This window comes from Lactuca sativa, chromosome 6 (assembly GCF_002870075.4).
Source record: "Lactuca sativa cultivar Salinas chromosome 6, Lsat_Salinas_v11, whole genome shotgun sequence".
In the NCBI taxonomy this organism is placed as follows: Eukaryota; Viridiplantae; Streptophyta; class Magnoliopsida; order Asterales; family Asteraceae; genus Lactuca; species Lactuca sativa.
Genome location: NC_056628.2, coordinates 179542528 through 179569666, shown reverse-complemented (window position 1 = coordinate 179569666; position 27139 = coordinate 179542528). Strand labels below are relative to the sequence as shown.

Here is a 27139-nt window from a genome sequence, read left to right as displayed (position 1 = left end):
TATGAAAAATTATAAAGTAAGATAAAAATTATAAAAAATTAGGAGATTTGTAAGTACGATTAGTAGAAGCGTTATGGTTATTAAAAAAAAATAAGATCGTTAAGATTAGTAAAAATGCAATATATAAACTAAATTATCACAATAGTAATGAAATGTCATTATTTGATATTTCATATGATTGAAAGATATACCAAATTACATTGATGATATATTAAAAATATTCAAAGTTGCATCAAAACTAATGTAAAGTCCTTGCGAACACCAAATAATTAAGAACAAACATAAAAGCTAGCACTTATATTCATAATCAATTTAAAATAAACTAATCATGATTTAGAAAAAAATTTCATTGATGATATACTAAAATTAAATCCATATAACATTTAACATTCCATAAATTATACTTTATGACTTTATTTGAATAAATAAAATAGTTGTCAAAATTTAATGCAATGAAAAAAAATATATATTGGTTGTTAATATAAACTTAAATTAAATAATCTTATTATGGAAGGAACGTCTAATTAGAATACTTATGCTTATATACCAATATAATAACCATATGTGACGACGAAAACCATTCAACTAATAAAACAAAAAATGTTGTATGCAAAAAGGCCCTTCAACGATTATTGATATTTATCGATTTCAATGTATTTTCTACACATGTCAATAATACCAATAACCATAACTTTTTTTATAATTATTATGCAATATCTGTAGACATTTGTATTTTTTTATGTGTTCCCCGCGTTTAACGCGAGTTATAACCTAGTTTTCTTAAAAAGACTTGTAGTGATATTTTCTGCCAACCACATGACTATTTGTGTAAATTTTCTAAGTTTTTTAATTAATAAACTAGTTTTTAGTTTTAAATTAATAATATTATAGTTATCTAAAAAATACAAAGCATTGGTTTTTGAATTGTTTCAATAAAACGCATTGTGTGATTTGTGTCTAATTAGAATACTGTTGGCTTAATGAAGTGTCGAAGGAATATGAACATGATGAGATATTTATAGATACTAGATTAGGATTTCAAGTAATTGGATAATCATATAATCTACTGAGAGAGAGCTAAATGGTATGAGAAGAAGACTATGTCTTCTTGTTTCATGATTTAAAATTTATGATAAGACCTCGATTCTGATTATGCTTGTTTTCAAAAAATGAACCTTGGTTGCAACTAATAGTTGAGATCTTAATTTAGAGTATATTTATGTGTTATGATGCTCTATGAGATTGATTCGGTTCCATTATCATCCATACGGAAGAAACCATGAGAAATACATTTTTAGGTAAAAATGAACAAAGCGTTAACTTATAAACGAAAAAAGGACTCCACAAATAATATTATCATGGGATCAACCAGGCAAAACCCAAAGTTTGATTGGTCGACTTTAAAACTTAAGTTGAACGATTTATTAAGTTGGCCAATCGACTTAGTAACATTAAAAACGTTTGCATCATTGCATATGGTGTTTGACTCAGTTATGTTTAACTTTTTCCCAATAGCATGTAAAACATTTTTAAGCCTAATTTTAATTATGAAAAGATGGTTAGGACCTAATTAAATGTTTAATAATATTTAGGTGTTGTGGTAAGTGGTAACGACTAGTGACACTAAAAACATTGGTTTGTGGATTTTTCTCGAAAATCAAATGTTACTTGAGTTTCTTGAGTATGCATCCCAACAAAATAAAATGATTGAAGTTTATCTACATGCATGTCTTGTGTGTGCATCTTTTATATATATATATATATATATATATATATATATATATATATATATATATATATATATATATATATATATATATATATATATATATATATATATATATATATATATATATATATATATATATATATATATATATATATGTGTGTGTGTGTGTGTGTGTGTGTGTGTGTGTGTGTGTGAGAGAGAGAGAGAGAGAGAGAGAGAGAGAGAGAGAGAGAGAGAGAGAGAGAGATCATGCTGATTTGTTTTGCATGATTAGATGATATTTCAATTTTAACATTGCATGTTAAATGGTGTTAAAGATGTTAAGAAATCATGTACACGTTCCATATGAAACATTGGGATCATGGATGAGATGTATTTGTGTAGATACATTATGTGATATGCACAAAAGCCTTAATTTAATTAACTTATGTTTATGTTTTTCCCAATAACATGTAAAATATTTTGTTTAAGCCTAATCTTAATTACGAAAAGATGATTAGTAACTAACAAAATGTTTAATAATACTTAGGTATTGTGGTAACGACTAGCGAGTCTTAAAACGTTGATTTGTGGATTTTTTTCTCGCAAAGCAATTGTGAGTAGTTAAGTTCCTCGAGCACACGTCCCAACAAAGTATTAACCACATAACCGCATAAAATAACTATATTCATTTTTAAACATGATGTTTGTTCATAACTGAACATCGTTCATACATGAACATTGGTTATATTGATGTGGTTGTATGGTTTTGTGATGAATATTTGGTTTTATGTTGATCTTGACTATATATATATATATATATATATATATATATATATATATATATATATATATATATATATATATATATATATATATATATATATATATATATATATATATATATATATATATATATATATATATGTGTGTGTGTGTGTGTGTTGTTTTTTTTAACATGTTTAGACTATATTTTAATTTTTAAGTAATTTGTAACAAGATGTTTCTAATTTCGGGATAACAAAATGTACTTTAAAAAAGTAAACGTCTTAGGCTTCAAGGTAATAAAGTTTAAACCTTATTAGATGTTGATAATGTTGGTTAAGTGATTTAAGTCCATGAATTGTGCTTTGGGGCCAAAAAAGATAAAATGAAAAAAGTGATATTTTGTGACTTTTTGCATGAATTAGTGGATTTAGTTCGGTATGTATTAAGCCAAAAGTAATTAGAAATGATTGTGGGGTTTGTTAATACTTTAGAGTTCATATAAAGATCACTAAAAATGGATTTGAAACGAAGAAATTATGATTGCTTAAAGTAGGAAGAAATCAGCCAAAGCTCCTCACCACGACATGGTGGGAAAACCACCATGGCATGGTGGTTGTGCAGCCCAAACCCATAAATTTAGAGTTTTCTTCGTATTTAAAGGAATGGTTCCACATTTTAGGTCATTTTCTAAACCTCCATCACATGTGGAGCCCTTGGGAGCAAACCCTAGCCTCACTCTTCATAGTTTGAGTTTCTTCTCTCTCCTTTAATCTATTTTGGAGTCTTTTTGGTGGTTTTGGAGTGATACATTCATACAAGATTGATCCTTGAAACTTGGCAACTGAAGATCTCAAATTTTATCTACCTTTTGGACATTTTTAAGTCATAAAGTTCCAAGATTTATTGTATTTCATCTTTAGATTTATGAGATATTGATGTTTTGGTCCATACTTTGGTGCTTTGGTCCCTTTAATGGTTTGATCTTGGGAGTTTAAACAACTCCATGATCTTAGTTTCATAACGCTCTTCAGATCTAACCTTTTGGTCAAGTTTAGAAAGCATACACGAGCTCTCTTTACTCCATGCTTTAAGAGAAGTGAGTTTTTAGGACATTTATGGAGTTAGGGTTTTAGATATTGGATTATAATGATGTCCTAATAGATAAATTTGGAAACTTTATCCATTACGATCTTTAGAAGAATCAGACCTGAGCTTTTGAGCTCTAGAGGTCAAGAGTTAAGTGCTTAATCCATTAAGCTATTTTGGACATTCAGCATTGCATGGTGGGTGGTTGGCCACGGTGCAACGACGGGTTCCAGACACGTCTATTTTTTCGCCTTGTTGCCATATCGCATTCATGGGGTTGGGCACGATGTAGTGGTTCAACCACTAACTTTGACTGTTGATTGTTGACTTTTGACCAGTTTGACCTTGGATCAAACTTGGAGGTTTTGAGGTATAGATTATGGTTTAGCTTTTTTTTGGTTTAGGTAGTTCGTATAGTTGATTCATTAGGGCTTTGAGTAGTCGGATTCAACTCTTGATTTAGGTTAATCTTCTTACTATATTATGTAGAATGCTAGACTGTCTTTGTGAATCTTGCATGTATGTTAGGTGGGGGTCATATTGGTATGTGGTATCCTCGGGAACTCACTAAGCTTTTTTCTTACGATGTTAAGTTTAAATGTTGCAGGTCTTTTTGGTAGTGCGGAAAGAGTACGACGTTATTGCATCGCAATACTCAAGGGTGATGAGGGAGGCGGAAATGAGGGCTTAAGGCCCTTTAAATATGACACAAACCCGGAGATTTAGGGTTTCTTCGTACAACGCCAACTCGGCGAGTCGGATCTCTGACTCGTCGAGTTGGTCATTAAACCCACGTGGCCAATCCGACTTTACTCGAAGAGTCGGGCATACAACTCGCCGAGTCGCTCCTTCAATCCCAAAAATAAATATATAAATACTATATACCTGAGAGTCGGGATGTTACAATAACAACTCAAATACAACATATAAATCAAGTATGGATATTTTGGGAGACCATTTCCTCGAGATCCGACCGACTATACACATCGCATCTTCTCTTGAAATGAATCCTTTCCAAAAATTCTTAGTAAAACTCTCACATCCATAATTTGAGTCTAGAATCATACGAGTGTTCATTCAAATCCCTCAAACTAGGGCTATTATACCAACTTGTAACGTCTCAAATTCCAGAGTAAAATTTTCATTTTTAAAATAGAATAAGCATCCTTCATTATAAAAGTTACATTCAAGTCAAACCAATTTTTCATAAACCATTATACAAAACTCAGAGTTATAAGGAAGACAATGCGGAATCTCAAATCATAAAACTGTTGATATGTGCGTACAGTCCCTCCTTCGAGAAATGATAAGTACTTGAAAAACATTTAATCCACAACTGTAAACACAAAGCATAGAGATTTCCCTAAAATATCACATACAACACAACATAAATGAACAACTACGGGTTATCAGCAACCCTAGGGATTAACAGCACACCCAGTGGACTAACAACACGTCCGGTGGACTAACAGCACATCCAATGGACTAACAGCATGCCCTATAGGTTATAAACAACCTTGGGTACTATCATCATGTAGCACCTGGTTCTTGGTACGTAAAAATTTATCTAAGAATTTGTCTTTTTAGCCTTGGACTCGGCGAGTTGTAGGTCCGACTCGCCGAGTAGGGGCGGGGTCCGGGGGCACGTTTAAGTTGGCGACTCGGCGAGTCCATATTCTGTACTCAGTGAGTCACCGCTGTTTGATGAAACCCTAAATTTCAAGGGTTTGCACCCTATTTAAACCCTCATTTCCGCCCCAAGCTCGCCCCCATTCACCCTCGGAGCTCCCAATGTCGTTTTACCCTTATTCCTTGTGAGATTAAAGTGTTTTTGTGTGTTCTTGAAGTTTTTGAGGAGAAAGAAGAGTAGATCAAGAAGAGGAGAAGGAGGCCAAGCATCTTTGTGACATCTCAACGTTTTCCTTGAGGTATAGCTCGTTTCCCCTCTATTTTCAAGCTTGTAGTCTCTAATAGCTTCATGAAAGTCCCTCTTGAGCCATTCCCCAAGCTTGTTTGTGCATTGTGGGTTGTATTATGTTGTTAGCCTTTAGACTATTCAGTCCCTGGAGCTTGGATCTATTGCCTTTATGGAGTCATATTGCATGAAAGTCCTAGATCTACCCCTTTTGTTGCACTTTGAGCCCTAAAACCTTCATTGGTGATTATCTACACGTAAAGTTGGAAACTTTACATGTAAACCAGGCCCCAGGAACCCAGATCTATGAACGACATGGACTGGATTCGAGCAAAATCGTGTGTATAGTTTTTGCATGAGGCAGACTCGGCGAGTTGTTCATCTGACTCGGCGAGTCGAGTCGCGAGTCCCCGAGTTTCCCCCCTTTTCGTATTTTCGGGTTGGAGTAGTGAGTCATTGGGTGTGACTCAGTGGGTCGGAAGCCAGACTCACTCATGAAGTAACTCGGCGATTCAATGCCATGACTTGGCGAGTTCGTGGCAATATTCTTGTCTCAAGAACAACTCGGCGAGTTGTTCATACAACTCGGCGAGTCACAGCTTAGAGTGTTCTTCGGATGAAGGTGAACTCGGCGAGTTGTTCATACAACTCGGCAAGTAGGATGAAGGACTATTGGACTTGGGTATAGAGAAAGGGACTCGGCGAGTTGGCAAGCCAACTCGGCGAGTCTGGTCAACTGGCAGTTGATTGTGACTTGACTCTTGATTTGTAAGGGTAAATGGTCAATTTACCCTGAAATCGGTTAGCAGTATTTGACTAACGGTTTTGTGGGAATTATAGTCGGAAGATCTCCGGAGCAGCAGTAGCAGCAGACAGTCAGTCCCCATGCAGATCGACAGTTACCTTGAGGTGAGTTTCCTCCCAGTAGGAACGGGTCTAAGGCACCAAGGTCAGCCCGTATAGACGAGATGTTAGTACTAGAGTGTGGGCCGAGCCGGTATCTCTTGGTTGAGTTGATTATGATATATGCCAGTATGATAGAGTTGTCTATACTTGTTTTCTGTGTGATACTTGTATATTATGGGTTAGCGGCTGAGTGTGGGCAAGGCCCGTATCTCTCCAAGAGTGGAGTGTGGGCGAGGCCCGTACCTCCCAGATAGTGGAGTGTGGGCGAGGCCCGTATCTCTCGGCTAGCGGAGTGTGGGCAAGGCCCGTATCTTCATGAGTGTGGGTAAGGCCCGTATCTCCTAGCTGTATGTTGTATGCTTGCATGGTATGAGGTATTATGGGGGAACTCACTAAGCTTCGTGCTTACAGTTTTCAGTTTTGGTTTCAGGTACCTCTTCGTCGAAGGGGAAGGAGCTGGCGCGGTAGCGGTACATCACACACACACACACACCTGCTTGTATTCCGCATTATGACATCTAACTGAGAAATTGTACTCTGACATTTTTATGATTATGACAATGTTTTCTGACCTGCAACATCTTTTGTGAAATGAAATGGTTGTTGAATGATTTATTTCTAAATGTTTTGCTAAGTACATGTTTCAAAAACGAAATTTTTGGCTCGTATTTTTGGGATGTTACACGTTGGTATCAGAGCCCTGGTTTGAGGGATTCGGACACGCCTTTGGGGGTGTTTGAACTCAAATCAAGGGATTAAAAGATTTTTAAAAAAATGTTTTCTAAAAGGCTAGTAAAGGGTTTTAAGAAAGAACGAAGTGTGTGATGTGCATGACCGGCCAAGCTCAAGTAAGTATTCCCCAAAGTACCCATACAAGTTTATGTTATGCTTATCAGTTTCAGTAGAACAGCAGCCTAGAATAGGACTAAGGATCTAGGAGTGATGCCTTATGTGCCTGCTTTATGTGCTTCAGTGTGTGAAAAGTTGCATGCTAGAATTGAGTAGACAGCATTAGGATGGCCTGTTTAGGTTATGCTTGATAGTGCGAGTTTAGCATTGTATGCTAGTTCAGTTTCTCTCTAAGAGGATAAAGTTGCTTGAGATTGTTTCCTTTATGTCCAAATGCTGTTTGCTTTGTGCTATGTGGGCTTTGAAGTGATGGGAGTTAGCTGTTAGGTGAATACGATAAAGTCACATGTGATCAGGGTTAAATAATCTCAGAGTGTTGGATTTGACCCTATTGCGTAGCTCTTGTTTGGGTCCTAACCGTGGTAGGGATGAGTCCCTTACTCGAAGGATTATCCGAGCCTCGTCACATGTGATTTTATTCAGGTAATGGCTAATTGGCATCACCAAGAGGCCTTCAACAGCTGAGGACTAGGTTGGGTGAAGTCAGAGGTTTCCTAGGGTACACATAGGATAGGAATAGCAGAGATCAGCGGTAGTGAAAGGGACCTGGTGGAGTCAAGGCAGTCCTTGGAGAAGGTACGGATAGATGTGGAATGTAGTATGGGCCCGTACTACTGAAAGCAGAGGATCCGTACCCGAATTCGAGGAATGCCAAGATAAGACCAGGGAACTTGTAGTAGTTGTGATCCCTCCAGAGGTATCAGTATCGCTAACAGTTGTCATTTCTTTTGTATTTCAGAATGGTGGTACTACGTTCGATGCCAGCAGTTGGCAGTGCAGGAGAGGGATCAGGTTCGGGATCAGGTTCCGAGCCAGTGGATGAGGGGCTACGCGAGTTCATCATGTCTGAAATCACCAGAGGCATCCTTGAGTCGACCCCCATCATCTTCGGGCCGATCAAGGAAGGGATATTGGAGTTGATGGAGGATCGCCTCCGGGCATTCAGGAGCGACATGGCATCTGGCCAGTCGGGATCTCACACGCTGTCCTTCAAGGACTTTCGGGGAAGTGGTGCGTCGGATTTTCACGAGGCGAAGGACCCCATAGCTGCCAGACGATGGATTGCCGACATTGAGTCTGCACAGATGATTAGCTTCTGCCCTGAGGGGTCGAAGGTGAGGTTCGCAGCAGGGTGTTTACGAGATCGAGCTAGGGATTGGTGGGAGTCCGTGGGGGACTCATTGGGAGCCTCGGCTGTCGAGGCTATGACTTGGTCGGACTTTGCGACCCGGTTCAGGGCGGAGTTCGCGCCAGCTGTCGAGCTTCAGCAACTGGCCAGGGAGTTCTTGGATATGAGGCAGACGACGGAGACTGTGGCGGAGATCACCGCCAAGTTCCGGGAGAGGGCACTGTCGGTGCCCCAGTATGCGGGTGATGAGGATATGAGGAAGACCCGTTATCATGACATGCTACGGGCTGAGATCCGGAAGCATGTTAGCTTTTCAGCTTGTCCTACCCTGGAGTCCATGATTGCCAGGGCGAGGGAAAGGGAGATTGATGTAGAGCACATTCGGAAGAGGAAAGTAGAGGCGGGGCAGGTGGCTGGGGCTTCGGGGAAGAAGCCCAGGGGAGCAGATGGGAGGCCGAAAGGCCAAGGAGGTCCGGGCCGCTGCGGGAAATGCGGCAGGACGCATGAGGGAGCATGTAGGATGGGATCAGCAGGCTGCTATAAGTGCGGCAAGGCAGGGCACTTTAGCAGGGATTGTACTACTTCTGCTTCGGCTATACAAACATCGGAGTTGCTGTGTTTTCATTGCAACCAGAGGGGCCACAAGAAGGCCAATTGTCCCCAGTTGACAGCATCAGCGCCGGTTAGGGCGCCGACTCCAGCTACCCTGCGGATTACGGATGGCCGACAGGCCAAGGCAGAGGCTCCAATGGTGAGGAGCCGGGCGTTTCAGTTGACGGCAGAGGAAGCACGTGCCGCACCCGATGTGGTGACGAGTATGATGTTTGTCCCTCTATTGTATTTTTATGATGATATGTTATTGATATGTGCTCTGTGTATATGTATTAGGATCATTCCATGTGAACGGTATTCCTGTCCAGGTGTTGTTTGACTCGGGTGCCACCTGATCATTTGTTTCCCTTGCGCTTAGCAAGAGGTTTACTGAGTCTTCGGGCATGTTGGATTGCCCTTTAGAGGTAGAGATCGCCGACGATCGATCGGTGCAAGCGTCATCAGTATTCAGGGATTGTGTCCTGAGGCTTTTCGAGGAGCGCTATTTGGTGGATTTAGTTCCCATCCCGTTGCGGGGGAACAAGGTAATTATAGGCATGGATTGGTTGAGCCCTAATGGGGCGATGATAGATTGCGCACAACAGCTAGTGCGGATCAGGACCCCGAGTGGGGGAGAGTTGGTGATCCATGGCGAGAGGCCATAGCGTAGACCTATAGTGTGTTCAGCAGCGAGAGCTAGGTGCTACCTTCAGCATGGATGCGCGGGGTATGTCGCGTATGTTATGGATACCCGGGAGACGGGTAAGGCGACGATGAGCGAGGTTCCAGTGGTGCGAGACTACGCTGATGTGTTCCCAGAGGAGCTTCCTGGAATACCTCCGGAGCGTCAGGTAGAGTTCAGGATCGACCTAGTTTCTGGTGCGGCTCCGATAGCCAAGGCACCCTATCGGTTGGCTCCTCCCGAGATGCAGGAGTTGTCTACGCAGCTGCAGGAGCTGCTAGACAAAGGATTTATTCGCCCGAGCAGTTCACCCTGGGGAACCCCGATCCTGTTTGTGAGGAAGAAGGATGAGTCACACCGGATGTGTATAGATTACCGGGAGATGAATAAGGTAACGGTGAAGAACCGTTACCCACTCCCGAGGATTGATGATCTCTTTGATCAGTTGCAGGGAGCATCTTGGTTCTCCAAGATCGATTTGCGTTCAGGCTATCATCAGATGAGGGTTAGGGAGGAGGATATACAGAAGACCGCATTTCGGACGCGTTATGGCCATTATGAGTTCGTGGTGATGCCGTTTGGGCTCACCAATGCTCCTGCCGCGTTCATGGACCTCATGAACCGCGTGTGTAGACCGATGTTGGATCGGTCTGTGATAGTTTTCATTGATGACATCATGGTTTATTCCAAGACTCAGTAGGAGCATGAGGAGCATCTGAGAGAGGTTTTGGAGACCCTGAGGAGGGAGAGCTTGTACGCTAAGTTCTCCAAATGTGAGTTTTGGTTGCGCGGGGTGCAGTTTTTTGGGCACCTCGTCAACCAGAGCGGGATTTTAGTAGACTCGGCCAAGGTGGAGGCCATGATGAGGTGGGAGGTTCCGAAGTCTCCATCTGAGATTCGGAGTTTCCTAGGATTAGCAGGCTACTATCGGAGGTTCATTCAGGATTTCTCCCAGATAGCCGTACCCCTGGTACGGTTGACTAGGAAAGCCGTGGTCTTTCGATGGGGGCCTGAGCAGCAGGCAGCGTTCGAGACTCTGAGGCAGAGATTATGCGAGGCGCCAATCTTAGCCCTGCCTGAGGGCGTAGAGGATTTTGTGGTATATTGTGATGTGTCGATCTCAGTCCTAGGTGCAGTATTGATGCAGAGGGGGCATGCCATTGCTTATGCCTCGAGGCAGCTGAAGCCTCACGAGGCGAACTACCCGACGCATGATTTGGAGTTGGGGGCGGTGGTTTTCGCTCTCAAGATTTGGCGGCATTACCTCTACGGGGTTCGATGTACCATTTACACGGACCACAAGAGCTTGATGTACCTCATGGATCAGCCGAATCTGAACATGAGGCAACATCGGTGGTTGGACGTGGTGAAGGATTATGATTGTGAAATCCTTTACCACCCAGGGAAGGCCAATGTGGTGGCCGATGCGCTTAGCCGCAAGGCGGCGCCGATCAGGGATGTTTGCATGAGGATGACTATGGTGACTCCCCTGTTGGAGCATATTCGGGAGGCTCAACAGGAGGCTATGAAGGAAGAGCATCGGAAGAGTGAGAGAATAGTGGGTCAAGTAATCTCTTTCGATTATGATAGCCGGGGGTTATTGACACTACATCGTAGGGTGTGGGTGCCGTATCATGGAGGCGTGCGCCAGATCTTGATGGAGGAGGCGCACAAATCCCGATTCTCTATTCATTCAGGGAAGACGAAGATGTATCGGGATCTTCGCCTAGACTATTGGTGGCCCTGCATGAAGCGGGATGTGGTGTGGTACGTCGAGCGGTGTTTGACCTGCAGAAAGGTCAAGGCCGAGCATCAGAGACCGCACGGCAAGATGCAACCGTTGGATATCGTGTTGTGGAAATGGGAGGATATTACGATGGATTTTATCACTAAGCTTCCACGAACGACGCGAGGAGTATATTCGATTTGGGTCATCGTGGATCGGTTGACCAAGAGCGCCCATTTTATTCCGATTCAGGAGAGTATCTCGGCCGAAAAGTTGGCCCATATCTATATCAGGGAGATAGTGGCGCGACACGAGGTGCAGTGTCAGTGATATCAGATCGAGATGTGCGGTTCATTTCCAGGTTTTGGAAGAGGTTTCATGATGAGTTGGGCACTCGTCTGCATTTTAGCACCGCCTTTCACTCGCAGACGGATGGTCAGAGTGAGTGGACCATCCAGACTTTGGAGGATATGTTGCGGGCATGCGTGTTAGATTTCGGTGGTAGCTGGGATACCTATCTTCCCTTGGCTGAGTTCTCGTACAACAACAGCTACCACGCGAGTATTGATCGTCCCCCATTTGAGATGTTGTACGGTCGGAGGTGCAGGACCCCGATATGCTGGAGTGAAGTTGGCCAGAGGGTCATGGGGAGCACCGAGGTGGTGCTCAAGACGACCGAGAGAATCCAGCAGGTTCGGAGCAGGCTTCAGACTGCACAGAGTCAGCAGAAAAGTTACGCCGACAAGCGTCGATCCAACCTGGAGTTCCAGGTCGGGGATATGGTTCTCCTGAAGGTGTCGCCTTGGAAAGGCGTCATTCGATTCAGGAAGCGGGGCAAGTTGGGCCCGAGATTCATCGGACCGTTCAGGGTGGTAGCCCGGGTGGGCAAGGTGGCTTATAGGATGGATCTGCCAGCCGAGCTCAGCCAGATCCACAACACATTCCATGTCTCCTAGCTGCGGAAGTGTCTCGTGGATGATTCAGCGGTGGTGCCATTAGAGGATATGCAGGTTGATGACAGCCTGAATTACATTGAGCGCCCAGTCGCAATCCTCGACCGGAAGTCGAAGGATCTAAGGAACAAGAGGGTGGAGCTAGTGAAAGTTCAATGGCAACACCGCAAGGGTTCGGAATGGACTTGGGAGCCGGCAGAAGAAATGATGGAGCATTACCCCGAGCTGTTTCAGGATCGAACGGCAGACTTCGAGGACGAAGTCTAAAACAAGTGGGGGAGATTTGTAGCACCTGGTTCCTGGTACGTAAAAATTTATCTAAGAATTTGTCTTTTTAGCCTTGGACTCGGCGAGTTGTAGGTCCGACTCGCCGAGTAGGGGCGAGGTCCGGGGGCATGTTTAAGTTGGCGACTCGGCGAGTCACCGCTGTTTGATGAAACCCTAAATTTCAAGGGTTTGCACCCTATTTAAACCCTCATTTCCGCCCCAAGCTCGCCCCCATTCACCCTCAGAGCTCCCAACGTCGTTTTACCCTTATTCCTTGTGATATTAAAGTGTTTTTGTGTGTTCTTGAAGTTTTTGAGGAGAAAGAAGAGTAGATCAAGAAGAGGAGAAGGAGGCCAAGCATCTTTGTGACATCTCAACGTTTTCCTTGAGGTATAGCTCGTTTCCCCTCTGTTTTCAAGCTTGTAGTCTCTAATAGCTTCATGAAAGTCCCTCTTGAGCCATTCCCCAAGCTTGTTTGTGCATTGTGGGTTGTATTAAGCTGTTAGCCTTTAGATCTAGGCACTATTCAGTCCATGGAGCTTGGATCTACTGCCTTTATGGAGTCATATTGCATGAAAGTCCTAGATCTACCCTTTTTGGTGCACTTTGAGCCCTAAAACCTTCATTGGTGATTATCTACACGTAAAGTTGGAAACTTTACGTGTAAACCAGACCCTAGGAACCCAAATCTATGAATGGCATGGACTGGATTCGAGCAAAATCGTGTGTATAGTTTTTGCATGAGGCAGACTCGGCGAGTCGAGTCGCGAGTCCCCGAGTTTTCCCCCTTTTCGTATTTATGGTTTGGAGTAGTGAGTCATTGGGTGTGACTCAGTGGGTCGGAAGCCAGACTCACTCATGAAGTAACTCGGCGAGTCAATCCCATGACTCGACGAGTTCGTGGCAATCTTCTTGTCTCAAGAACAACTCGGCGAGTCACAGCTTAGAGTGTTCTTCGGATGAAGGCGAACTCGGCGAGTTTTTCATACAACTCGGCGAGTAGGATGAAGGACTATTGGACTTGGGTATAGAGAAAGGGACTTGGCGAGTTGGCAAGCCAACTCGGCGAGTCTGGTCAACTGGCAGTTGACTGTGACTTGACTCTTGATTTGTAAGGGTAAATGGTCAATTTACCCTGAAATCGGTTAGCAGTATTTGACTAAGGGTTTTGTGGGAATTATAGCCGGAAGATCTCCGGAGCGGCAGTAGCAGCAGACAGTCAGTCCCCACGCAGATCGATAGTTACCTTGAGGTGAGTTTCCTCCCAGTAGGAACGGGTCTAAGGCACCAAGGCTGGCCCGTATAGACGAGATGTTAGTACTAGAGTGTGGGCCGAGCCCGTATCTCTTGGTTGAGTTGATTATGATATATGCCAGTATGATAGAGCTGTCTATACTTGTTTTCTGTGTGATACTTGTATATTATGGGTTAGCGGCTGAGTGTGGGCAAGGCCCGTATCTCTCCGAGAGTGGAGTGTGGGCGAGGCCCGTACCTCCCAGATAGTGGAGTGTGGGTGAGGCCCGTATCTCTCGGCTAGCGGAGTGTGGGCAAGGCCCGTATCTTCATGAGTGTGGGCAAGGCCCGTATCTCCTAGTTGTATGTTGTATGCTTGCATGGTATGAGGCATTATGGGGGAACTCACTAAGCTTCATGCTTACAGTTTTCAGTTTTGGTTTCAGGTACCTCTTCGTCGAAGGGGAAGGAGCTGGCGCGGTAGCGGTACATCACACACACACACACACACACACACCTGCTTGTATTCCGCATTATGACATCTACCTGGGAGATTGTACTCTGACATTTTTATGATTATGACAATGTTTTCTGACCTGCAACATCTTTTGTGAAATGAAATGGTTGTTGAATGATTTATTTCTAAATGTTTTTCTAAGTACATGTTTCAAAAACGAAATTTTTGGCTCGTATTTTTGGGATGTTACACATCATTTTTAGTGGACTAACAACACGCCCTGTGGGTTATCAGTTACCTTGGGGACTATCAGCAGTCCAAATGGACTAATAGCACGCCCTGGAGTTATCGACACCTCCGTCACATATATAACAACAAACAACATATAAGACCCAACTGATCAACACATATATACTACTACACATTTAAGTATATCGAAGAGACTCACCTGAATGAAGAGCTAAAATCCATTACTCAAAGTCTCGTAGAATCAACTACACGAACCTCCTAAACCAACCACAAGCTAAATCTCATACCTCAACACTTCTCTAAATTTGACCAAAAGTCAACCATAGTCAAAAGTCAATGGTCAACAGTCAAAATCCACTTTAGCAGGTAGCTACGTCGTGGAAGAAAAACGAAAAAAATAATCGGGCACCCCCCAATCACCACGTCGTAGCAGCCAAAATGCCACGTCGTGGGAAATGGGTCTCAACAACTTAATAAATTAAGTTGTTTTACTTCCACCACAAGAGCTCCAAAGCTCATATCTAATACCCTCCAAGGTATTAATGGTAAAATTTCAAACTTTATCCATTAAGACATCTCAATAAAACCAAACCTCTAAACCTAAGTTCTTAATGACCATATAAAGCATAAATTATCCATTAAGCTCTTACTCTCCAAAGTCATTCATCCATATTTTCGAGAAGGCTTTCCTACACCTAATGGATCATAAAAATTGGTGCTTTATGGACATGCATGTCTCTTCCATTTTAGGTGATAAGTGTGGGAGAAAGAAACTTAAACTTATTCATAAGACCAAAAACTCCAAGAAACTCTAGATATACAACATATAACACCAAAAAGGACCTCAAGGATCCATAAAGTTGCCAACTTTATGGATCCAATCCTCCAAACTTCCACCACACGAAGCGGATGATGATGAGGTTTCATTTCTGGATCAACACACTATAACATCTTTTTCTTCTTCTTCTTCTTCTTCTTCTTCTTCTTCTTCAAGCTACTGGAAGCACCAAAATGAGCCAAGAATCACCAAGTGGGATTAGGGTTAGGGTTTCTCAGGTTTGAAAGTGACGGAGGCTGAAAAATAAACCTAAATCTGAATAGGAGTTTAAATACGAAGGAAAACCCTAAAAGATCATGAGCTTGGGTTGCATCCCTTGCCACGTTATGGCCATACTCAGGTCATGTTGTGACATTCTTTTGGGTAGGCGTTCTCATTTTGGCTTGTCAGGTCGTGACCACCCTATGGTCACGTCATGACACATGATTTTTCCCAAAAATCATGCCTTTGACTCCTTTATGGCTTACACCGATCCAATCTGGAAAATAGGTGTTACAATTTTCTTAGGATGAGAAAACAAAATACAAACACATTTTCCTAACTGACAATCATAACAAAGCTTGCAAACATTTTTCTTGTAACCAAAAAGTAAATCACATGAAAAAAGTATGTGAAAAACATGATCACCAAGATAAGCCAGAAGTTAATGCTACATAAGTCGACTAACACAAAAGCAACGAGAGCATAAGATGTAGTAGGAAAAGATTGCTAAATCTATTAAAGTATATAAGTAGTTTGCAAGTCAGGAGACCTTTCAGATATAACCAAGTTCACCAAACTCAACAATGCATTTATATTTTAAGTGTAGGGATTTGAAGTCTAGACCTCATGTGTGGAATTCCACTCCTCAACCACTAGGCTCCCATCACGTGGAGGTAAATTAACAAACAATAATGAGAGGTTGTATATTATAGGGAACGACAACGATATTGTAAAGAAAATGTAATAGTCAATATGTGTTGGGAATGAATTAATGATCCATTATTAAGTTACCAACCATGGATAGTGAAGCAATATTGTTAATAAAACAATAGTTGGAGTTAGGGATGAGCATCAGTCCAGACCCGAAGCAAATAGGATCGAGCTCTTGTAGGTTAAAGTATGACTTTGGCTAATTATTGGTGACATGACATAATAATTAGTGACATGTCAGTAGTTGATACATGCCTCCTTTAAAAATCGATTTAAGATTTCTTCATGAACGACTGACTGGAATTTATGAAAACAAGCGGATAAATATCCATAAGTCGCTCAAGGAACAGGATTTGTGAAAAATCGAAAGATGCATAATAGTTTGCAATCAATTGTAGCTTAGTCATGACCTATAACTAGGAGAGATGCAAACAACAAGTAGATTCCACCACACTACAAATTGACATAAATATTAATCAAGACACTATTATAGTCACATTAAAAATTGGCATACATATTCAAAAAAGTGTATTGCTCAAGATTGTTATACTACCCATAGCAAAAGATCACACACACATACACACACACACACACACATATATATATATATATATATATATATATATATATATATATATATATATATATATATATATATATTCAAAAAAGTGAATCACATAGACAAGCAAATATATAGGAAAAAGACATAATAAAGATTTCGGTTAAAGTTACCACCCGGTTGGGACAAACCCCGAAGTTTTTGATATTATTATTGTTTGTGGTTGATGTCCAAATTCAATAAGGATGCCCACAACCACAAGGGTTTGTATCATCAAATGTCTTGTGTGTCTTTAAAATGCGTGAGATTGAGTTAGAGATCATCAATTTAGAAGAAGAGCAATCAGAGAAGAAGTCATTCGTTCATGAATAAGCCCTATATCGATTTATAAATGAGGAATATATCAATTAATGTATTGTCACTAATTATTATACAATGTCATAATAGTTAGGTCAAGTCATCCTTACCTATAAGAGTCGGTTACCATTGGGTAATATTTGAACGAAACATATAGTTTTCTTGGTGTTTTTTGTATAAAAACCTTACTTTGATGATGTTTTTTTGAATAGACCAAACTTGGATTATGTTTTTTGAACGATTTTGAAACATAGTTAACCTTTTGAGTAATTTCCTCTTGTTTTTTCCTTTAATTATTTTTTACCGGTAATTATCGGTTACCATAAGGTGAAATTTGAACAAATTATGTAGTTTGTTGGTGTTTTTTTGTACAAATGCATTACTTTGATTTCTTTGAACATACCAAACTTATAAATGATGTTTTTTAAACGATTTTAAAACATAGTTACCCTTATAAATCATTTTTCCCTTTCAGATTTTTGACTTTATTTTCTTACTTAACTTATACTACAATGGTTATATTTTTACCCCATTTAACTCTTCACCCTTTGTACTTTTCATCTTTATCTGAAAAAAGAACCCTCAAGAACTCCATCTACTTTATAACTCTTAAGAACTCACCATTAATTTATTGCTTTCTTCGTGTTGTCGCCATCCCGGAGCCTGGAGGGATCACCGGCTATTGTCACCGGAAGGGACACTGTTATTCTTTATATGGTGGATCGTGGTTGATTTTTATCCTAGATCCCATGGGCGTAGCCACCATATACTTAGGTAGGTCATAGGACCTACCTAAGTTCTCAATTTTATTTACAATGTAGATAGTAGAAAAATTAGGAACTATCTTAGAAAAAAGAGAGGACCTACCTTGAGTTTGTTTTTTAAAAAAATTTCTTAAAAAATTATTTTAAAAAGAGAAAAATATAAGTTATTAACGACAATTTGTTATTTTAAATTATGAGATTGATAACAAAAAGTTAAACTTTCTTACTTGGCACTCTCAAAATATTAATAAATAAATAAGTTGTTCTAATAAAATGAAGGGTAAATGTCACTATAGCCCATTCAACTATCGTCATTTATCCTATTTGGTCACTAAAGTATTTTTTTTGCCCAATAGGTCATTAAACTTACAACTTACAGGTCTATTAAGTCATTTTCGTTAGTTTTTAACAAATCTTCCGTTAACTAGTAATTATAATATACAAGAATGGTCCCTATGATTTCAATTTCTTTCGTGGTTGGTCCTTTACTAGCATCGTTCGTCACTTGCACCACTACCGTTCTTGAACATGTTGTAAAGTTGCTTGTTCTTGAATATTAGAGCTACCTGACCCGTTTTTTGTCTTCCAGTCGATGTAAAGTTGCTTGTCTGAACCCATGGATATCTGAAAGCTCACAATGTCACCATCTTTTAAGTTCTTTTCCTTCACAAATCGGCTCCAACCTTTGCTTAAAACGTAGCTCTGGCTACTATTCAAGTATGAGTAATGAAATCACGAAATCTCCATACATTCATCCCGATGTCTTCAAAATGTAAAAGAACTCCTTTGGAAGTGCTTCCACTTTGCAACGGTAAGTGCTTCTCTGCATGCTGCTTTGGTATAACTAACCGATTCAGTTTTCCGACATCGTTGGGGGTGACTGTCTTCTCAAAAAGTTGTTCCTGGGCGTTGACCAAGTTTTCGCTGGGGGTGATTGTCCTCTCTTACTTTGTTCTAGCTCATCATTATATGTGTGTTTCCTCAACAAAGCGACAATATCAACTTTTGAATGAGAATTAAAGAAACTAGCTTCCAACCCCGCTTCATCGGTGTCAAGAACCATGCTGCCCCCACTGCCGATCAGTGGAAGCGTAGTCACCGGTGCTGCAACTGTTGAAGTTGTTTCTGTAGTTGTGCTTTGATTATCAGTGGAACTTCCTTCCATTGTAATTAGTGTTATTGAAGGAGATAGAAGCTGGAAGAAGAATGAGGTTCTATATATAGAGAGAGAAATATGATGTATATGAAGTGGGTGTAAGAGAAAGGTTGAGTATAATAGTTGACGGGGTTGCCCGAGGTAAAGGGTGGTGGTTGTCGGAATTGAACGGTGGTGACGTCGGTGATGAACTATGTTGGTATAAGACCAACCACGAAAGAAACTGAAATCATAGGGACTATTCTTGTAAATTATAGTTACTAGTTAACGGAAGATCTGTTAAAAACTAACGAAAATGACTTAATAGACATGCAAGTTGTAAGTTTAATGACCTATTGAGTAAAAAAAATACTTTAGTGACCAAATAGAATAAATGACGATAGTTGAATGGACTATAGTGACATTTACCCTAAAATGAAAGCCCCACATGTCAAAGACTCTCCGTCTTCGTTCGCCGCTTTATCAATGGACTAATAATCAACTAGTTTTTCGTTAAATCGTACGCATTTTTCAGTTATAAATCAATCGGTTTTTTAAAATTTTTAATTGGTGGCACAAGGTACATGAGCCGATTGAACTGGTTCAGTTCTTTTAAGGCGCATGACCCGACCCGACCCGAAAAGCGTTGTTGATTTTTTTTTTATTGACCTCACTTAATTTAAGAACCATGTGATTTTTTTTCTAGATTCACCACTGCTAGATCCACCACTTTGTATGTACATGTATGGTTCAGTTCTTTTAAGGTGTATGAGCCGACCCGACCCGACCCGAACCGAAAAGTGTTGTTGATTCTTTTTTATTGACCTCACTTAATTTAAGAACCATGTGATTTTTTTTTCTAGATTCGCCACTGCTAAATCCACCACTTTATATATACATGTATGTCTAATTATTCGTCGAATACAAAATTAACCCTCCTTGTCATTATTAGATGAGCATATCATGACCCCATAGACTATAATCATATTTTTGCATAATGATATGTAAATGCATATTTGAAATAATTTAATATGGATGCAAATATAATTGTGTCGGGTTTGTTTAGATGACCGATTTTTTTCGTTGATCGTTTACCTATCTTCTTTATGCTCGGTTTCATTAGGTGATTGGTAAAATGAACAAGGTGTTAAAACTATATTAAAACTAAATATATTCACTTAAACGTCCGGAAAAAAATTAATTCATCCGATAATTAAAATCGAATATATCGTTTTTATACTTAGAGCATGTTTGGAATATATTTAGTTTGGATAATACAAAAGATCTTTTAAAATAAATTTTTGTGTAGGAGGAAAAGTTAGCGCTTCAAAAGTCATAAAATCCTACATTTTTTTGACATTTGGGACTTTTTAACATGAAAAGTTATCTTAAAAACAAATACAAACACATTTTAAAGATTATCTTTTGAAAAAAATTACTAGCCAAAAAGTCTTTTTACAAAAAGGACTTTAACACCAAAAAATCATCCCAAACACCTCCTATGTGCGACACTCAAATGATTGATACAACAAATGTGAGCATATTTGGGTATGTAGTTCGGCGACTTGTTATTTTTATTTTATTGTCTCGTATACTTGTGAATTTCTTTTAAATCTCTATGTAAAGAAAATATCAATATAATAATTTATTTATTTCACTAAGTTACAAAGGAAGTTAAATAACAACAAAGACAATATACTAAATGTCTCAAAGCTGACAAGTTCAAATACAATTAAACATCTCAAATTTGATATTCCTTATTGATGATTGATGATTTTAATTAAGTATATGATTAAGAAGACAGCCTTTTCGATCAAAAATATAAGACAACCCTTCAAGAAGCAAAAGGGCCAAACTTTAGATATAATAAAGTAGTCCAGATCGATGCCCATGATCCATTCCCAAAAGCCATATGGCTCTTCTATGGAGCCCACCAAGCAAAGACGATGATTCATCAATTCTTTTATTGAATCTAGCATTATTAAATAGACAAATAGTTAGTTAAATGTCACATACTCAAGAGTTCGACACCTTCCTTCCCGAGCCGGCGAACTCCCTCATCACTCGAAATCAATCTTATATAGTTATATTATCGTATTTCTTTCGTGACTTGCAACTTTATATCTTGCCTTGATAACTCTTCTTTTGACCAATTGCATAATTATATTTTGTAATCAAACTACTTTTTTCATTTTAGTCCACTCATTCAAACTAAACTCTGATACCATTTGTCACAAAGTGTAGACTTTGACACCTTTCTTATGCCCATGCATGGGCATCTCAAGTCCACCATATGATCCGATATCATCCTTCTCACATACGTATGCCTACTAGATTCTTCATGACATATGCTTATTTCAGACAGATTGTGTCTAACTCACTATGGTCTCTTTAACTCACACGTCCTTTAAAATATACAAGTTGTCCATGGCCAGGCATGCAATGCATTATGGCTAATGCAGCTGCGTTTAAAATCAAATGGCATGCTAACACGATGAAACGACCTTCGTGCTCTTGTTTCCACATGGTCACAACATATTTTGTCGTGACAAATGTCGGATGTCATGGTCATCAAAGGGGCTCACATGTGGAAATTTTTGGCTTTTGCAGTTTATTTAGTTTAAGGTAATAGGGTTAAACATTTGACCAAATTTATATAATTTTATAGTTTATTTGGTTTAAACATACTATATCTTACTTAGAATCAATCCGACTGAAATATATATATATATATATATATATATATATATATATATATATATATATATATATATATATATATATATATATATATATATATATATATATATAATTTTGTATATGTATTTATTAAATATCAAAATATCATATTTATTCAACTTAGTTTTTAAATATCATATTATCTTTCATATACTTTAACAGGGTCGGCTCAACCAATTTAGAGGCTCTAAGCAAATAAAAAAGTTAGGGCCCTTCAAGTAAGCAAACAATTTCGATCTTGAGACCTTTAGTTTTATAAATCAGTTCTTTTACCACCAAGCCAATCTTCAATTTGTCTTTGTATCCCAAGCAATACGTATATATACATATATAACACAATAAGATTTAAAATCGGGGGCCATTTAGAATTGGGGGTCCTAAGCTTTAAAGATATGCGTCGATCCGACCTGGAGTTACAGGTCGGAGATTTTGTTCTCCTAAAAGTGTCGCCTTGGAAAGACGTCATTCAATTCAGGAAGCGAGGCAAGTTGGGCCCAAGGTATATTGGACCGTTCAGGGTTATAGCCCGGGTGGGCAAGGTGACATATAGGCTGGATTTGCCAGCCGAACTCAGTCAGATACACAACACTTTCCATGTTTCTCAGCTGTGAAAGTTTCTGGTGGACGACTCAGCAGTGGTACCCTTGGAGGACATTCAGGTTGATAGCAGCCTGAATTATATTGAGCGGCCTGTAGCGATCCTTGACTGAAAGTCGAAGGATCTGAGGAACAAAAGAGTAGAGCTCGTGAAGGTGCAATGGCAGCACCGGAAGGGGTCGGAGTGGACTTGGGAGCCGGTGGATAAGATGATGGAGCACTACCCCGAGCTGTTTTAGGATCGAGCAGCAGACTTCGAGGACGAAGTATAAAATAAGTGGGGAAGATTTGTAGCACCTGGTTCTTGGTACGTGTTCTTTTATTTAAATCTTTTAATATTTTGCCTTTGGCCTTGGACTCGGCGAGTTGAAGGACCAAATCGCCAAGTAGAAGCAGGATGAGGCGCGGAGTTAAGTTGTGGACTCGGCGAGTAGACCCTGTTTGGGCAAAAACCCTAATCCGAGGGTTTGCACCCTATTTAAACACCTTAACTCGGCCTCTTAGTCCCATTTGCTCCCAGAAGACCCCCATAGCAAACCCTAGTCGTTATTGAAGCAATCTAAAACTTTTGGAGTGATTTTGGTGCTTTTGTGATCCAAGGAAGGAAGGAAAAGCTTGAAGGATCAAGAGGAGGCTAGAAGGATTCAGTTTTGAGCATCATTTGTTGACTTTAGAAGGTATAAAGTCTATACCTTGCTTGCCCTTTTGATAGATCCCATTTTGTGGAGTTTTAGGGCTTTTCTAATCCATTTTGGTCACCAACCATGATTACAAGCATGGTTTGAGGTTGATGTTTCGGATCTAGGTCCTTTGAGGGGTTACAAGGCAGAAAGGAGTGGCTTTTGCACTCAAGGAAGGCCCCATGTATTGTGAGAGCTTGTTTTAGGACCTTTTGTGCTTAAAGTCCCATGCAAGCACGTAAAGGTTGTAACTTTACGTGCTAGATCGATTGTAGAAGCATAGATCTACATTTTGATCAAGTGTTGTACATCAGAAAGCGAAGATTCAGTGAGTGGTTGTGACCAACTCGGCGAGTCCGTTCTTGGACTCGGCGAGTCCAAGGTTCTGTCCCATATCAATTGAGGGTCATAAGGACCCAGTTGAGTGTGGAAAGGTTTTAAGGGGGTCCTAAGGAGTGACCCAACATTCTGGACTAAGCCATTGTTTTGGAAATTCATGGGACTCGGTGAGTGCATGAACAGACTTGGCGAGTCCAAGGCAATCTTCTTAAGGATGAAGATGGACTCGACGAGTAGTTTATACAACTCGGCGAGTCAAGCACAGGACTTGAGTATCATTTGATGATGAACTTGACGAGTTGTTCATACAACTCGGCGAGTCGGATGAGGATTCAGTCGATGTTCATTTAGAAGGAAAACTCGTCGAGTCATCGCCTAACTCGACGAGTAGAGACGGGTTTGAGGTCTAATGGAAGGATAGGGACTCGGCGAGTTGGCGAGCCAACTCGGCGAGTCAGGTCAACTAGAAGTTGACTTTGACTTTGACTTGGTCGGGGGGGGGGGGGGGTAAAATGGTCATTTTACCCTAAGAGTAGATGTCAGTTTCTGACTAAGTGTTTTGTGGTAATTTTAGCCGGAGGATTTCCGGAGCAGCAGCAGCAGTAGTCAGAGGATTCCCGCATAGTTCAGCAGCTACTACGAGTTGAGTTACCTTCCAGTAGCGGTGGGTATACGGCCACAATGCCGGCCCACCAGTAGGGATCGTATGCTAGATGTTTGTCTTTGTGATATTCATCTGTGTTGTTACTACCTGATATGTTATATGCTAGCGTGACATGGTATGTGATAGTGATAGAGTTGAGTTGTTAGGACCGAAGGGTAGGTTAGGCACCCCAGATATGCCTAACAGTATGTTATGACATGTTTAGCTGCTAGCATGATATGTTACATGAGATAGAGGTAGTAGGAGGGGGAAGAGTCCCCGAGATTCGGTTGTTAGGACCGAAGGGTAGGTCGGACACCCCAGATATGTCTGACAATAGATTATACTATTATATATGTGATAGTAATAGTAGGGGGTGAAATAGTCCCCGAGGTTCGGTTGTTAGGACCGAAGGGTAGTCAGCACCCCATAATGGCTCGACATGGGTAGGTCAGCGCCCCAGAATGGCTTGACACGGGTAGGACGGCACCCCAGAATGGCCGTATGGGTAGGTCGGCACCCCAGAATGGCCGTATCGGGTAGGTCGGGCACCCCAGAAATGCCTGGCAGTATGTATGTGATATGATTGTACGGTATGTGGTACGATGGGGGAACTCACTAAGCTTCGTGCTTACAGTTTTCAGTTTTGGTTTCAGGTACCTCTTCAGCGAAGGGGAAGGAACTGGCGCGGTAGTGGCACATCATACACACACATATTGATTTTCCGCATTATGAGATGTTCTGTGATTGTACTCTGACATTAGTATTATTTTCATGTTTTGGGATTTCAGACACGAGATATGTTTTATGAAATGATATGATCAGATGATGTTTTACTACAAATGTCTTACAAACCACTTACTTTAAACGAAGTTTTTGGGCATGAAAATTGGGTCGTTACACCCATAAAGGCCCAGAAGCTAAGAAGTCCAAAGATTGGCCCAAATGACGTGAAGCCTAAGACAGTGAGTACGTAGGACGTACTCCTCTGTACGCTAAGCATACAGGCTGCATGGCTTGTACGTTGTGCATACTGGCTTGTATGCCCAACGTACTACCATGTTAAGCCATATTCCTCAAAAGTGTTTAATCCCTTAATACCTTAAGCCTAAAATATAGATCTGAGTCCATTAGCATGTCTTAACTCATAAAGTCGATTACTTGGTGGCTTGCAACCCACAAAATGGACCCAAACTTGGAATATAGCAACTAACTTCCATGGAAATGACTTGAACTCATGCATGGTCACAAAAGGACCTTAAAGATCGAAACTATACTATTATTGGGACACATTTAGTACTAAGGGTGGCAACCCTAAGCCTAGAAACGGATTGTACTAAAAATCCATTATTGGGACCTAAAAAGGTCCAAAACTCCATTAACATAAATCTATGCATTCATGAGGTAAGTTGAAAGATTTTTACCTCAAATGAGTGCCAAAAGGTGATGTTATCTCGGATCCTTGAGCTCATGCTACTCAAGTTCTTCTTCTTCAACTCTTTCCTTCTCCTTTCAATCTTCTAACACCATAATGAACTTCACAAGGCCAAAAACACACAAGAATGGGGAATGAGAGGCTATCTAGGATTTCTGAGATTGAGAGGATGCTAAGGAGGCTAGCGTTTGAGTCATAATGTTGTTTTTATATGGCTTAAACCCTAAAAATTAGGGTTTTGAGTCTGCTTGCATACGCTGCGTACACCTTGGTACGCTGCATGTACGCACCTCCGCCCCCGCATCCAATGTTGCACTATGCCTTGCGTACACCAAGCTTATGCCCATCATACATCTTTGGGTAGCCTAATCCTATCGGCCCACTTGCTAAAGCCAACTCAATAATCCATTTATTTATTTCGTAGCCAACAATTAGTTACAAATATTTTAAATAATTATTACCTCAAGTGACGGATGTTACACAACAACCCCAAAATTATAAGTTAGACATAAGGTCAAACTTGTCAAAAGGTCAACAGGTCAACGACCAACACATCATGGCAAACTCTTGGTCATGTCGTGGCCAATTAAGGAGAAACCAATCGAGATGTTGCACATCACAACTTCGTGGTAATTCCTTGGCGATGTCGTGGTTTATAACAACATGTCATAATCTTCATTAAGTGCTTGATCCTTACAGATCTAAACCCATGACTTCAGATCTGGTCCTTTTCAATGGCTTAATGGATAAGGTTTCTAACTTTATCCATTAGGACTTCACCATAAGGCCATATCTACAACCCTAAGTCCATTAAGTCCTTAATAAGACCAGAAATTGTTCATGGACATAAGGTAGCTCCAAACATGACTCCTTTCTCATTTCTCAGAAACCTTAATGACCATTAGTGGGACTTAAGTGTGTAGAATTCTATGCTTAGATATGGTCAAAAGCTGGTCCTTAACCAGGCAATTATAAAAGTTATTTTCAGGTATGATATGAAGTATGCAAGAGGCTTATGTAGTCAAGATGAGATTTTTTTTCCCTCTTATGTGTTGAGAGTTAGACATTTAAGGCGTCTTACCAAAAGTTGAACACCATAAGAGATTAATGGCGGTCCATGTCTCATGTTCAACATGATGTCTGTGAGAAAGGGATAACTGATAAATTTACCTAACACCAATTGTAGCTTGGATTTTTTTAGGAATTGGGTGTTGATAGAATGGCACAAATTTGTATGTTGATGGGGGAAGTGAAATGTTGTTGGACGTTCACCATTGTCTATATTAGTCTAATATGAATCTTGCACAAGTGGGAGATTAAAAGATCTAGTATGTTCAAGAATCATATTAAAGTGATATTGATAATTAACATATGATATTAATGGGTCTCACTAACAACAACTTGATATAATTGATTATTTATAAGAAATTAATTTTAATAAATATTCAATAAGCTCTTATAATTAAATTGGAAATTATTTATGTCTATGGAATAATAATTTTAATTTGCAAGTAACATTATTTAATTCATATTGTATGAATTAATAATTCATGCACAACATT

General features: G+C 40.2%; 1 pseudogene; it reads right to left on the bottom strand.

Moving 5' to 3' along the window:
- Positions 1-18522: 18522 nt before the first annotated feature.
- LOC111891442 (AP2/ERF and B3 domain-containing transcription factor RAV1-like) lies at positions 18523-19174 on the bottom strand (annotated as a pseudogene).
- Between the last annotated feature and the right edge of the window lie 7965 nt (positions 19175-27139).